Genomic DNA, 12,473 nt, shown 5'->3' with positions numbered 1-12,473 from the left:
ACTGTCTGCTGAAGTCTGTACTTGTCCTGTTTGGCTGCTGAGCCAAACCAGACAGTGATGGAGGTGCAGAGAACAGATGATTCCTCTGTAGAACTGTACCAGCAGCTCCTGGGGCAGGTTGAACTTCCTGAGCTGGTGCAGGAAATACATCCTCTGCTGTGCCTTCTTGATGATGGTCCTGATGTTGGACGTCCACTTCAGGTCCTGGGAGACAGTGAAGCCCAGGAACTTGTAGGACACATGTGTCAAATTCAAGGCTCGCGATGGAATTGTCTTTGGCCCACATGATAATTTCTAATTATTATTAGATTTGGCCTGCTGGTATATTGACCACACTATTAGAACTGCAAATCCCACAATGCACTGCTAGTGCAACGGCACGTCCATCAAAGGCCCACGAACGCGAGTCCCTTTCCCGCTTGTTTGTCGGCAGCCTGATCGAGTGAGTTAGCTTACCTGTGGTCAACTTTCAGCTAGCGTTACCCCTCTCCCTGAAAATGGCTAAACGGAAGGTGGACTTTGAAAACAGGGGTTGTCAAATAAGGTGGGAGACAGAGTTCACAGATATGAAGGGAAAAGCTGTTTGTCTTCTGTGCGGAGACAGTTTGGCTGTAATGAAAGAATATAACATAAGAAGACACTACGAAAAGAAACACAGACAAGTACAAGGATTTGGACATGAAACAAAGGCTCCAGAAGATAGAAGAATTGAAAAGAAGTCTGATGTCACAGCAGGATGTTCAGAAATGTCAAATCACAAAGCGAGGCTGCTGTAACGGCTAGTTTTATTGTGGCAGCAGAGATTGCAAAATCAGCCCGACTATTTACAGAGGGAAAATTTGACAAAAAATAATAAAAATAAAAGGCAAGCATTTTTAAATGTGAGCCTGAGCAGAAACACTGTTGCTGATCATGTAAATCAGCTCGCCACCAATCTACAACAACAACTGATGGGAAAGGGAAAGGATTTCATAGCATACTCCCTGGCTGTGGATGAGAGCAACGACACTTCTGACACTGCCCAGCTATCAGTCTTTATCCGTGGGGTGGATTCAAGTCAGTGCGTAACAGAGGAACTTTTGGGATTACACTCAATGCATGGCACAACTACGGGAAAGGATATCTTTTAGGAGGTATCCAAATGTGTGAATGAAATAGTGCTGCCTTGGGATAAACTTGTGGGCTTGACCACAGATGGAGCACCCGCGATGCGAGGTCAAAAGAGTGGAATGGTTGGCAGGATCCAGGAGAAGATGCGAGAGGAAAACGGCGCAGGTGAACTGACAACTTATCACTGCATCATTCATCAGGAATCACTGTGTGGCAAATCCTTGAAAATGGAACATGTTATGAGCACCATAACACAAGCAGTTAACGTCATAAGAGGTTTAAATCACCACTAGTTCCAGTCTTTTCTGGAGGAGTTAAGTTTAGAATATGGTGACTTGCCCTATCACCCAGAGGTGCGGTGGCTAAGCCAAGGAAAACTGTTGAAAAGATGTTCCGAGTTGCGCGAGGAGATCTGTGAGTTCATGGAAAGCAAAGGGAAAGACACAACAGAGTTCCGGGGCAAAAAGTTTCTGTGTGACATCATGAGCCATCTCAGTGCACTCAATCTGCAGCTTCAGGGGTGCGACCATTTGATCACAGACATGTACGCTTCAGTGAGGGCTTTTAAAACCAAGCTGCGCCTATGGGAGCTGCAGATGCTACAAGAAAACTTGAGCCATTTTTCGTGCTGCCAAACCATGAAAGAGCATGTCTCTACCACTGTTCCCCAGTACACAGTCACACAGAAGTCGTCTAACTGAGGAACACCTTCACTCAATCCTGAGGATCTACTCAGCTCAGAGCATGACCCCAGACATTGATGAACTTGTATCCAAGATGAGACACCAAGTGTCTGGCTCAGAAGATCGTACTTAATTGAATTAAAAAGTGTAAAAGCATAATTACATAAATAATAATTACACAAATGTACAAGATTGATTGTATAATGGTCAAGTAGAAAAGTGCAGTTATTGTTCAGTTGAATTGTTTAAAGTGCAGTTATTTTATTGTGTATTTGTTAAAGTTTAAGGTGTGGTTATTTTTTTTATTGTTCATTTTTCTTGTTTGTTTAGTCGGCCATGTTCAGGTCTCCTCCTCAGAAATGTATTACAGAGCAGCAAACTGAGCTTTAATGCATGTTTATTTATTTTTACTTGCTACTACAGGGCATCTGATTTTTCTTTGAAGTAAATTCATTTCTGGCTGTTGTTGGTCTGTAGAAAATGTTTTCACTTTAAATTATTCTGAAAACACTGCATAAAGAGCCATAAGAAATGAACGCAACGGATTTTTCATTTATTTAATGATTGATGTTGTTTCATAGGAAATAACTTCTGTTCAGTGTTCAGGTTCAATATATTCAATAAGGTCATTTCAATTTGTTTTCAATAAATACTTAACCAGTCTTGCCCTCGACTTGGGGCATTTTTTTAAATTTTGGCCCACTGTGTATTTGAGTTTGACACCCATGTTGTAGGACTTTACTGCTGATACAGCGCTGCCAAGTATGGTGAGTGGGGGTAAGGTGAGGGGGGGCTCTTCCTGAAGTCCACTGTCATCTCCACACTTTTGAGCATGTTCAGCTCCAGGCTGAACACCATAAGACCAGCTGTTCAACCTCCTGTCTGTAGGCCGACTCGCTGCCATCTTGGATGAGACCAATGACCGTTGTATCATCAGCAAATTTTAGGAGCTTGACAGAGGGGTCCTTCGAGACACAGTCATTGGTGTAGACTGAAAACAGCAGAGGGGAAAGCACACATCCCTGTGGGGCATCTGTGCTTATTGTCTGGGTGCTGGATGTGGTTTTCCCCAGCCTCACCTGCTGTTTCCTGTCTGTCAGAAAGCCCCCGCACTGACAGGCGGGGGCAGGCACAGTGAGCTGGGTCAGTTTGAAGTGGAGTATGTCTGGGATGATGGTAAATGCCGAGCTGAAGTCCACAAAGAGGGCCCATGCATAGGTCCCTGGGGAGTCGAGGTGCTGCAGGATGTAGTGCAGTGCCATGTTCACCATGGAAAATCCACGGCAGCTCATCACAAGGAGCTCAGAAGGATTGCTGGCATAGATGGCCGACTGTTGGCAAACAGGGTCCTCCCCAGGCAGACTCAAAGCCTCGTAAAAAGTATAAAAACATAATGCAAACGCAATAAAACTTGTATTCTTGGTAGCCCAACTCCCAAAAGTTTACGGGAAAGTGACAGCACAAAAAGCAACACAGAAAACCTAGAAAACTCGAAAACAAACAAACAAACAAATAGCGCAAGAGCTGCGGAGGTGGAAACGGAAAAAAGTTGTAATAGAACAGAAATATCCTTTAAACTTGAACAAAGACACATATTGAGGACTCTCTCCAACATATGAAGTTCTGTTATGACCATACCACACAGAGAGATAAGTAAAACACAATTAGCTTAGATTCATTTTGCAACTGTTGCAGTGCCTTAATTTCAGAGTTGATCAAATGTCAAATGAAAAGTCCTTGTAGCATTACACTGTGGGAGAATGTCAATTCCATCTTATGTGCCAGACTAGTTGATGCATTCAATTGAACATCAAAAAAAGAAAAAAAAAAGAGGGAAAGGGACAAAGAGAGCGCATGCTTTATTCCAATTGGCTATGAGAAACAAAAGCCCACTCAACCTTGTTGATAGAAATTGCACTTGAGAGCAGAGCTGGCAGGCGCTACAGTAAATACAGATTAATTTGAATTCTTAATGAATAGGCACTGAGTCTGAGAGAAGGAAAGGTATTGAAGGAATGTGGCATGTATTCTTCACAAAGGTAAAAAATGGATGAATAAAGGAGGGTGAAGAGAGGAATAATTAATTAGTTTGCCAGAGTGGAGTGTGCATTCAAATCGAAGGGCATACTGACAAGTTAGGGAAGGACAAGGTATGTAGCAAAAGTTAAGCAGAAATCAAAATCTAGGGTTTATGAGGTCTTAAAATGCCCCATCAGTGTCATCTCGACAACCTTTTTTCCATTACTTTTTTAAAGATCTTGACTTGTTTAGCAGCACAGTAATAACACCTCCAGAGTAAAAATATGCAGAGAGAGGTGTAAAGATGTGTGAATCTTAGTTTCATTTGGGTCTTGTCAGTTATTTTTTTTTATTACATCTTAGTGTTATTTAACAGGGACACACTGTACTGGCAAACTTCTGTGCTGTGTCTTTCTCATTTGATGTAATGCCACAATTAAACTTTTTTTTATGTGCCACACTTTGTTGCTCTATTTGTACTTTGTTCCATTCTCCACTGTGTGATACAGGTATATAGTTGTCATTTTGTGTTTGGAAAGCCTTGACATGACATCTTTTTTGCAACTGAACAGCTGAGACAAAGGCAAAACATGACATGTCTGCCTGTCTCCCAGGAAGAAGAAGGGAAAAAAAACAGAGGAGCGAGGGATAAGGGAGAAACATTATGCAAATGGGTTTTATAAGTCGAGTCGGGCATGTTGTCGTGACACTGTCTATATTTAAAACAGGTCACCGTAACCCCACCCCCACTGTCTCAATGACAGACATTGAGTGAGGCTGTGCTGACATCTGGATGTTGCACAATTGCACCAACACACACATGCACGGACACCAACACATGCACAAAATCAAAGGCATTGCTGGGTCTTATTTGTATATTCAAACCAACGCAATGCAGATGTGACACACACATACTCTCTCTCTCACACACACGCACACACACAGCATGACACTGTCTATGATATATGTATATATGTAAAACTGGCCAGCCCATTCTCTGCAGGCCAGGACCCAATCATTCCAGCACACTGAGCAGACAGACAACCAGTCATCCATTCAGCCCAGCAACTGAGGTGACAGAAGAGAATACCTGACCCCAATGCATTCACACCCTCTCCTCACCCATTCATCCTTTCCCTCCTTCATCTGGTGGCCCCCTCACATTCCCTCAGTCCTCCATATTCAGCAACAGCGGCATGCATGCGTACAAGCTCCGATTTTATGGGGACATGGAGTGGCCGTGAAGAATGGCTACTGCCTACTTACACCCCCCACCCAGGCCCTCAGGCTGTCCATTTTTAATGGAGACTGACCAGCGCTCCCCCTCTATCCTTCTCCTTACTTCACCCCCAAACCTCCATTTAAATAATTTCATCACTTCTTTTGCCTTGACCTAGATACCAGTGAAGTAAAGTGACACTTCTCCTCTAGCCAGAGTGGGACCCCTCAAATCTGGCACCCATTACCCCACCATATTGGCATCTTTCGCTCCCTTTTTCCCAATCATTCTCTTCTTCCCTCTCTCTACTGTCCATAAAATATGCCTCAGCGTTATCTTTCCCCCCACACAGGAGAATAATGAAAGGCAGTGGCATGACAGATTGGACATAGATGAGATTGCCACTGTGACTATATGCACAGCTCGCCTTGGCCCCAGCTTTGCAACTGAAATGGAAAAAGGGTGGAGAGTGTCTGTGTGTGTGGGAGGTGGGATAGAGGGAGCAGGGGATGTTGGGTGTAAGGGGTGACAGTAGGTTTGAGGGCCAGTGGGTGCTGTGACGCAGAGGGGAAGGTGGATGTAGCAGGTGGCAATGTGGGAAGAAGAAGGGGGAAAGGACTGATCCTGCTTGGGTGATGGGTTTGACAGTAAAGGGGAGTGAGATGTTTGTTTGTGTGTGTGTGTGTGCGCGCGCATGTGTGAAATTACTGCATTGTGGGCAAACAGAGCAGAATCCAAAACTGTCCATCTGACTGAATCTTAAAAATACATACATTTTGTAATTTTACTGCACACACAGGAGCATCACTTTGATGCAGAGTCATCATCAGGGTATAACCACTCTAAATTGACTGGCAGCTGTGGATTTAGATTAGGCAGATTACAGATGGAAAGCTTGGGCAGGAGGGCTGTACATGCTGCCAGAATGGCTGCTGTGCTACGGCGGCATGGTGCCAGGAGGCAACATGTAGGCACCTGTTACTGCTACAGCCGGACATCATGCTTAGCCATGGTGCCAGCAACTGCTGCTACAGCGGGAGGTTAACAGGGGCAGAGAGAGAGAGGGCTGTTCTGCCTTGATGGAAGTAGCCTCATGTTACACTGCTGAGCTGATTGATACTGGTATGGACATAAATCTGCTTTTATAAAAATACAAAACTGTAGTAAGTAATGAAAAACTGATGAAAATTATTCTGAATGTTTAGAACAAATCCATTCTTGCTTCTGTATATGTATATTTAGAAAAGCAGAGTTCAATTTGTGGGTGCATATGATGCTAATTAGCAGTTAAAGCATGTTTCAAGCCAGAATTGTGCAAATTTTCCTTCTTATCTCAGCTGCACAGAGAACCAGGGTCACTGTACTGTATACTCTTCTTTATTCCCCTTTCATTTTCATTTGATCATGTTATTGGACTTTAATTAGCTGTTTGCTTTCACACTATATTTAAAAACTCGCTGTCATTGATATCATGATGTGCTAAAGCATCATAGTTAAAAATATTTTATCTTTATTTTGTCCCTACTAATTTTATTCAGGTTTTAATGCTTATTGTTTTTAATGTTATTAATGCTTTTCTTTGCCTACGTAAAGCACTTTAAATTACCTCTGTGTATGAAATGTACTAAGACTGCCTTGCCTCTCAAATAACCAGATAAGTCTCTTTGTATGTTAATTAAATGAACTGATTTCCTGACAAAACAAGGCATGTCACCACATTCATTCATCTTCTATACCGCTTAGTCCTGAACAGGGTTGCGGGGAGGCTGGAGCCAATCCCAGCCAGCATCGGGCGAAAGGCGGGGTACACCCTGGACGAGTTGCCAGTCCATCGCAGAGCCAACATAGGGCTAACACACAGACAAACAAACACTCACAATCACTCCTACGGGCAATTTAGAGACACCAGTCAACCTAAGCGGCATGTCTTTGGACAGTGGGAGGAAGCCGAAGTACCCGGAGAGAACCCATGCAAGCACGGGGAGAACTCCACACAGAAAGGTCGCGAACCCGGGACCGTCTTGCTGTGAGGCAACGGCGCTACCCACCGCGCCACCGTGCTGCCCCTCATGTCACCACAAATAAATGCAAATTAAAATGACCATACAACAGTCCAGCTTACTGCTTTGTCTACAATGACTAACTACGCTCTATGATGTTTACATACTGTATGTTGTAAACAATAGGGAAAACAAACAGACTTATGACAAATTTCTATCATTTTTCAGCATCATATCTCCCACACCTGATCATTACAGTAACATGTAAGGATCCTGTACTGCTGTTGTCACTCATCAAACAATTCAGTCTATTTTGCTTGTTTTTTTTTTTTTAGCATGGTAAGCTACAAAATTCAAGAAATTAAACTATGCACACAGCAACATTTCACATTAAGAGCATTTCAGTGATTTAACAGGCAAGACTAATTTACAACATCTACAGGAACAAACACCAAAGTAGAACCAAATGGAATTAATTAGTGAATAAACAAAAATCTCATGGCAGCAGAGCAGTGAATATGGCATCACTTGCTGTTTCTGTGTTGATGGAATTAGCGCTGTGGATACAGTACATTACATTATGCTAGTTTTACCAGGTGATGTCCCCCCACCCACCCATTTGTTTGTGGTGGTTGTTATTTCAGATCAGTCTACTGATATCACTTTTATCACTGGTGCTGAGCGTCAATCAACAGAAAATTACTCAGCAGTTTTGTTAGTCGGCTTATCAGATGTTAAGATTTGCTTTTTCCTGCTTCATATCATTGCAAATTGATTATTTTGGGGTTTGGATTGTTGGTCAAACAAAGCAACCACTATAAAGATGTCCAAACATTTTGGCTTAGATATTAATGGGTTAAAATTGATTATTTGTAGGATAAACATGACTTTGTTGAAACCACAAAATGTCACAGCAGATTTCTTCAGACTCAATTTCATTATGCCTTAAACAACTAAAAATGCACTTGCAGGGGAGCAGAAAGACAAAGTTATCTTTTTAAAAACACTGATGAAAGTAAGAAAAGGAGGCGAAGAGTGTGGCAGAGGAGGAGGAGAGGGGGAGAATCGCAATGTTTTTGGCAGCAACGCTTGAACCGTGTTGCGGCTAAGCTGAAAACGAAGCTGACATGACCCAGAGTGAAGCAGGTAAACAGGCCCAACCTGCTTTGCCTGGGGTGACCATCTGGCCCTGTCTCATAGCAAACCAGCCTGCAGGATGCACACACACATCTTGTACTCACACACACACACACACACACACACACACATACTGTAGGCACATGCTAGTGTACCTGGTGTCCCCTCTCTGCTCGCCTCTGTTTTTGTTTGTCTTTCAAAAGCTGACATTCTTTGGCTGCAAGCGACGCGAGGCATCAGGTAGGGGAACAAGCAAAACAGGTTTGTACATACACATGGACACACATGCATCCACACAGACACAGAGAACATATGGTGATCGAGCCCAGTGTTGTAGTCCTTAAGTGGTGCTAACTTGACCCGAGGCAAAAAAGACAGAGAGGGAATGAGGGAGAAAGACGCAGATAGGAGGAGGGAGCTGGTTAAAATTGCTGCAAATTATTGATGCACTGTTACAGATACCTGCTGGCACAACATGACTCTCTCTGTCACACACACAAACACATATTTCAGCTACTAACTTTGGGTTGTTCCTAAAAAGCCTTCACACTGTCTGGTTTTGATTTAAAACCACCTATCATCCTTATATCCTCCAAAAACTCTAATTAAAATGTACTCTGCCGCCATCAGCAGCTTGTTCATTATGCAGAAACAAAGGAAGGCTCTTTGAATGAGAGCAGAAGAAAGCCTCTTCTGCTGTTATGTCTTTGGCCTTTGCCAGGGACAGCGTGTATCATGTTTCACACAAGATAAAATATTCAAAAAAATGGAGGGAGCAAAGGTCCAGAGACAGGAGGGGGGAAAAGTTAATGAATATGAGTAATCAAATTCGCTGTCTCCTCCTTTTTTATTGAAAATCTTTTTTTTAGTTAATTAGAGCCTATTACTATTCTAATTGACTGAGTCTTACACGTCCAGTTCAGTAGCATCATTATGGAGCTATTAAAGAAGACCCACTGAGATGGAGGAACAGAGAAAGCATAATCAACCAATCAATTAAGATCTTTGAGGAAAATGAGCTTTGCTATATTTTCACAATTGATCCTAGGTCCTTGGTTTGGCTGCCTCCTGGAATTTTGTTCTTTTTTTTTTTTTATAAATCCCTTCAGCTTCACCCCCTTTTTTGTGCACAAGTCTGAAAATGTCACACCCAAAATGAAATGGTTACTACTTTTGAACCCTGAGATTACATACATGTACCTGATCTCTTCTGAAAGGTAACACCTTGTAGTTTACAGTACTATTAAACAATCAGAATTAGAAATTATATTTACAGAGACACAAACTTGGTAAAAAGGGCATCCGGCGTAAAACACGTGTCAAATGTCAACATGCGAGTCATCAGTGTGACGATTCGCTGTGGTGACCCCTAAACGGGAAAAGCCAAAAGTGACTTTCTTTCTATATAGCACTTTACAACTTGAAAGGAGCACAAAGTGCTTCACAGCAAGACATATGTACTCTAGTAAGAAAGAGTTAAAAAACACTAGAAAAAACAGAAACCTGAAGTAAATTAAAACACAGACTTTAAAAACAAAGGGGAAACTCCATACTGAAGTATAAATAACATAAAACAGGTTAAAAAATGTCTCTGTGAAACGAGTTAAGTACTGAAAGCCTGCCTAAAGAGATGAGTTTTTAAAGTTACTTTAAAAGAGGCCAACGCAGTTTTGGACCGTAGGTCTGTCGGTAGAGAGTTCCAGAGCTTGGGGCCATACACGGAAAAAGAGCGATCACGCCATTTTTTGTATCGAGATCGTGTGCAGAGCATAGACAGACACGAGATCTGACACATATGGGGGGGCGAGGCCATTAATGGACTTAAATACAAATAGCAGCACCTTAAAGTCGACTCAGAATTTTACTGGCAGCCAGTGCAGCGAGAAAAGAACAGGGGTGATGTGGGCATATTTGGAGGTATTCGACAAGAGCCAAGCCACAGCGTTCTGGACGAGTTTTAGCTTCCGGAGAAGAGATTGAGAAATTCCGACATAAAGGGCAGTGCAGTAGTCGAGTTGTGAGGTGATAAAAGCATGAATAGCTTTTTCTAACTCAGCATGTGATAGGAAGGGCTTCACCTTCATTAACATCCTCAGGTGAAAAAAGTTAGTTTTAACTACGGCTCTTACCTGCTTATCGAAATTAAGGCTGCTGTCAAATATCATTCTGACAGTGTCAGTAACTAAGGGAGCCGAAACACCTAATTTGGATACAAGAGTAGCTGAATCGGGACTAAAGACAATACATTCAGTCTTGCACTCAATTTATAATGTGACACCCTAAATATGTGACACCCTAGAAACACACATGTAGTGACAACCACAACAGGTCAAAATTTGTTGAACAAAACAATAAGATTTGTCCAGGCATGTACTACAGTGCTACTGGGAGACTCTTAGTAACCAGATATAGATGAACATTTGAGGTTTAGGAGCAGAACCACACCCCTAACACAAGCCTTCCCTTGCTAACCTGCCTATAAATACCTCCATTCTCCACCTGCCGGAGTGCTTTTTTTTTTTTTCGTAAAATTCCCCCATCTACCACGTCCTTCTGGTAAATGGTCTTATACTTGTATAGCGCTTTTCTATGCATTGCAGCACACTCAAAGCACTTTCACACTATTCACCCATTCGCACTCAGAAATTCACATACCATTGTCATCACCGGGAACAACTGGGGGTTGTTTGCTCAAGGACACTTTGACTGGACAAGCCGGGAATTGAACTGCTAGTCTTCTGGTTAGGAAATGACCCGCTTTACCTCCTGAGCCACAGCCACCTCTGTCCTTCATCTTCCTTTCTACTCTCCTGTACTTCTCCTTTTCCTTCCTCCTGTTTTTAAGTCTCCCCAAAATCTGAATTGATAGATAGGTGAGGGCCTGACATGTCCATTGTCTTCAGGTGTAGTTTCACTTTGGCACATCCTGTCAGGGTGTAAAACAAGCCTGACTCAAGGATGATACACCTGGGGACATAATCAAGTGTTGAAATGTTTAGCAGCAGCTATTGAAAGTAGGCAGTTACAAGTAAACTCAATGGAAGACAAGAAGAAGCAGCAAGAGAGGATTTTGTGAGGGAGAAAAAGACAGGAACAGGCAGGATTCAAACCAGCTAAGGGCAGGGAAAGACTGGCAAATGAAAGAAGATTTAGGAAATCAGCTTATAGTTCCTCAGGAGATAATCAGCACTAACCTCAGACCAGACCTAATGTTGTGGTCAGAAGCGCAGCAGACTGTGTATTTTATTGAGCTTACAGTTCCCTGGGAGAATGCTGTAGATACAGCTTATGAGAGGAACAATCTGAAATACACAGAATTAGCCATGGAGGTAGAGGAGTGTGGCTGAAAAGTCTGCCCAGTGGAGTTTGGTTGTAGGGGATCTGTAGCCAAGTCAGCTGTCTCTCTGCTTGGTGAATTAGGTATAAAAGGGCAGAGCCTAAGAAAGGTAATTAGGAATCTAGCTGATAGCAAAGCAAGGTCCAGTGAGTAGCCATGGAGCAGGAGAAAGGTGTGAATGAGGTAAAAATGGGTAAATGACTTATAAATGGCAACATATGTGAGGATTATGCCTGTTAAGATGAAGTAAACTAGCACAAAATCAGAATCAGAATCTGCTTTATTGGCCAGGCGTGTCAGACACACGAGGAATTTGACTCTGGTACAATGTGTATATACATCTCCCCATGCAAGGGGCAAGTAAACCAGTGTAAGGCTGTGTAATATAACAAAATAATATGCAGTATTAACAAGCAACAACCAGGGCAAACGATGGAAAATAAGCAGCATAAACAGGCAGTAAACTATGCAGACAGACAAAGGAATGCTCATTGAGATGAAATCATAGGAATAAAGGAATAAAAATAGAGTACTTAAAAATAGAGACCTGGGCAAGGAGCAAGTAAACAGGCTGTGTAATATAACAAAATAAGCAGTATTAACAAGCAACAAACTGTGCATACAATGCAAAATAAGCAGTATAGACAGGCAGTAAACAATGCAGGAGGACAGGCTTAGCAAAAGTGTTTGATACATGCAGCAGGCTTGAGGCTTACTTCCTGGTGTTAGCATGAGCAAACTAACATGAGGAAATATTAGAAGTTTGACTGCATATAAAAAAAACCCAGAAGCCTTTCCCCAAAACGCTCTGTCACCAAGCAGCACCAGCACAAAGTTGCACATAAGCAACTTTCATCTCAAGTGTAGTCATGACTAATGAAATGATGTTATGATCTTTAAAAGTGTAAATTACAGATACAATTCAACAAAAGTAGCTAAATCTATATTTTGTCAAAAGAAAAGTGCAA

General features: G+C 42.3%; 1 pseudogene; it reads left to right on the top strand.

The window, feature by feature from the left end:
* The first annotated feature begins 497 nt into the window (after positions 1 to 497).
* LOC109969841 (general transcription factor II-I repeat domain-containing protein 2-like) lies at positions 498 to 1,926 on the top strand (annotated as a pseudogene).
* The last annotated feature ends 10,547 nt before the right edge of the window (positions 1,927 to 12,473 follow it).

Source organism: Monopterus albus, unplaced genomic scaffold, assembly GCF_001952655.1.
Source record: "Monopterus albus unplaced genomic scaffold, M_albus_1.0 scaffold183.1, whole genome shotgun sequence".
Lineage (NCBI taxonomy): Eukaryota > Metazoa > Chordata > Actinopteri > Synbranchiformes > Synbranchidae > Monopterus > Monopterus albus.
The sequence above is the reverse complement of the archived record's forward strand: the minus strand, read 5'-3'. Positions and strand labels throughout refer to the sequence as shown.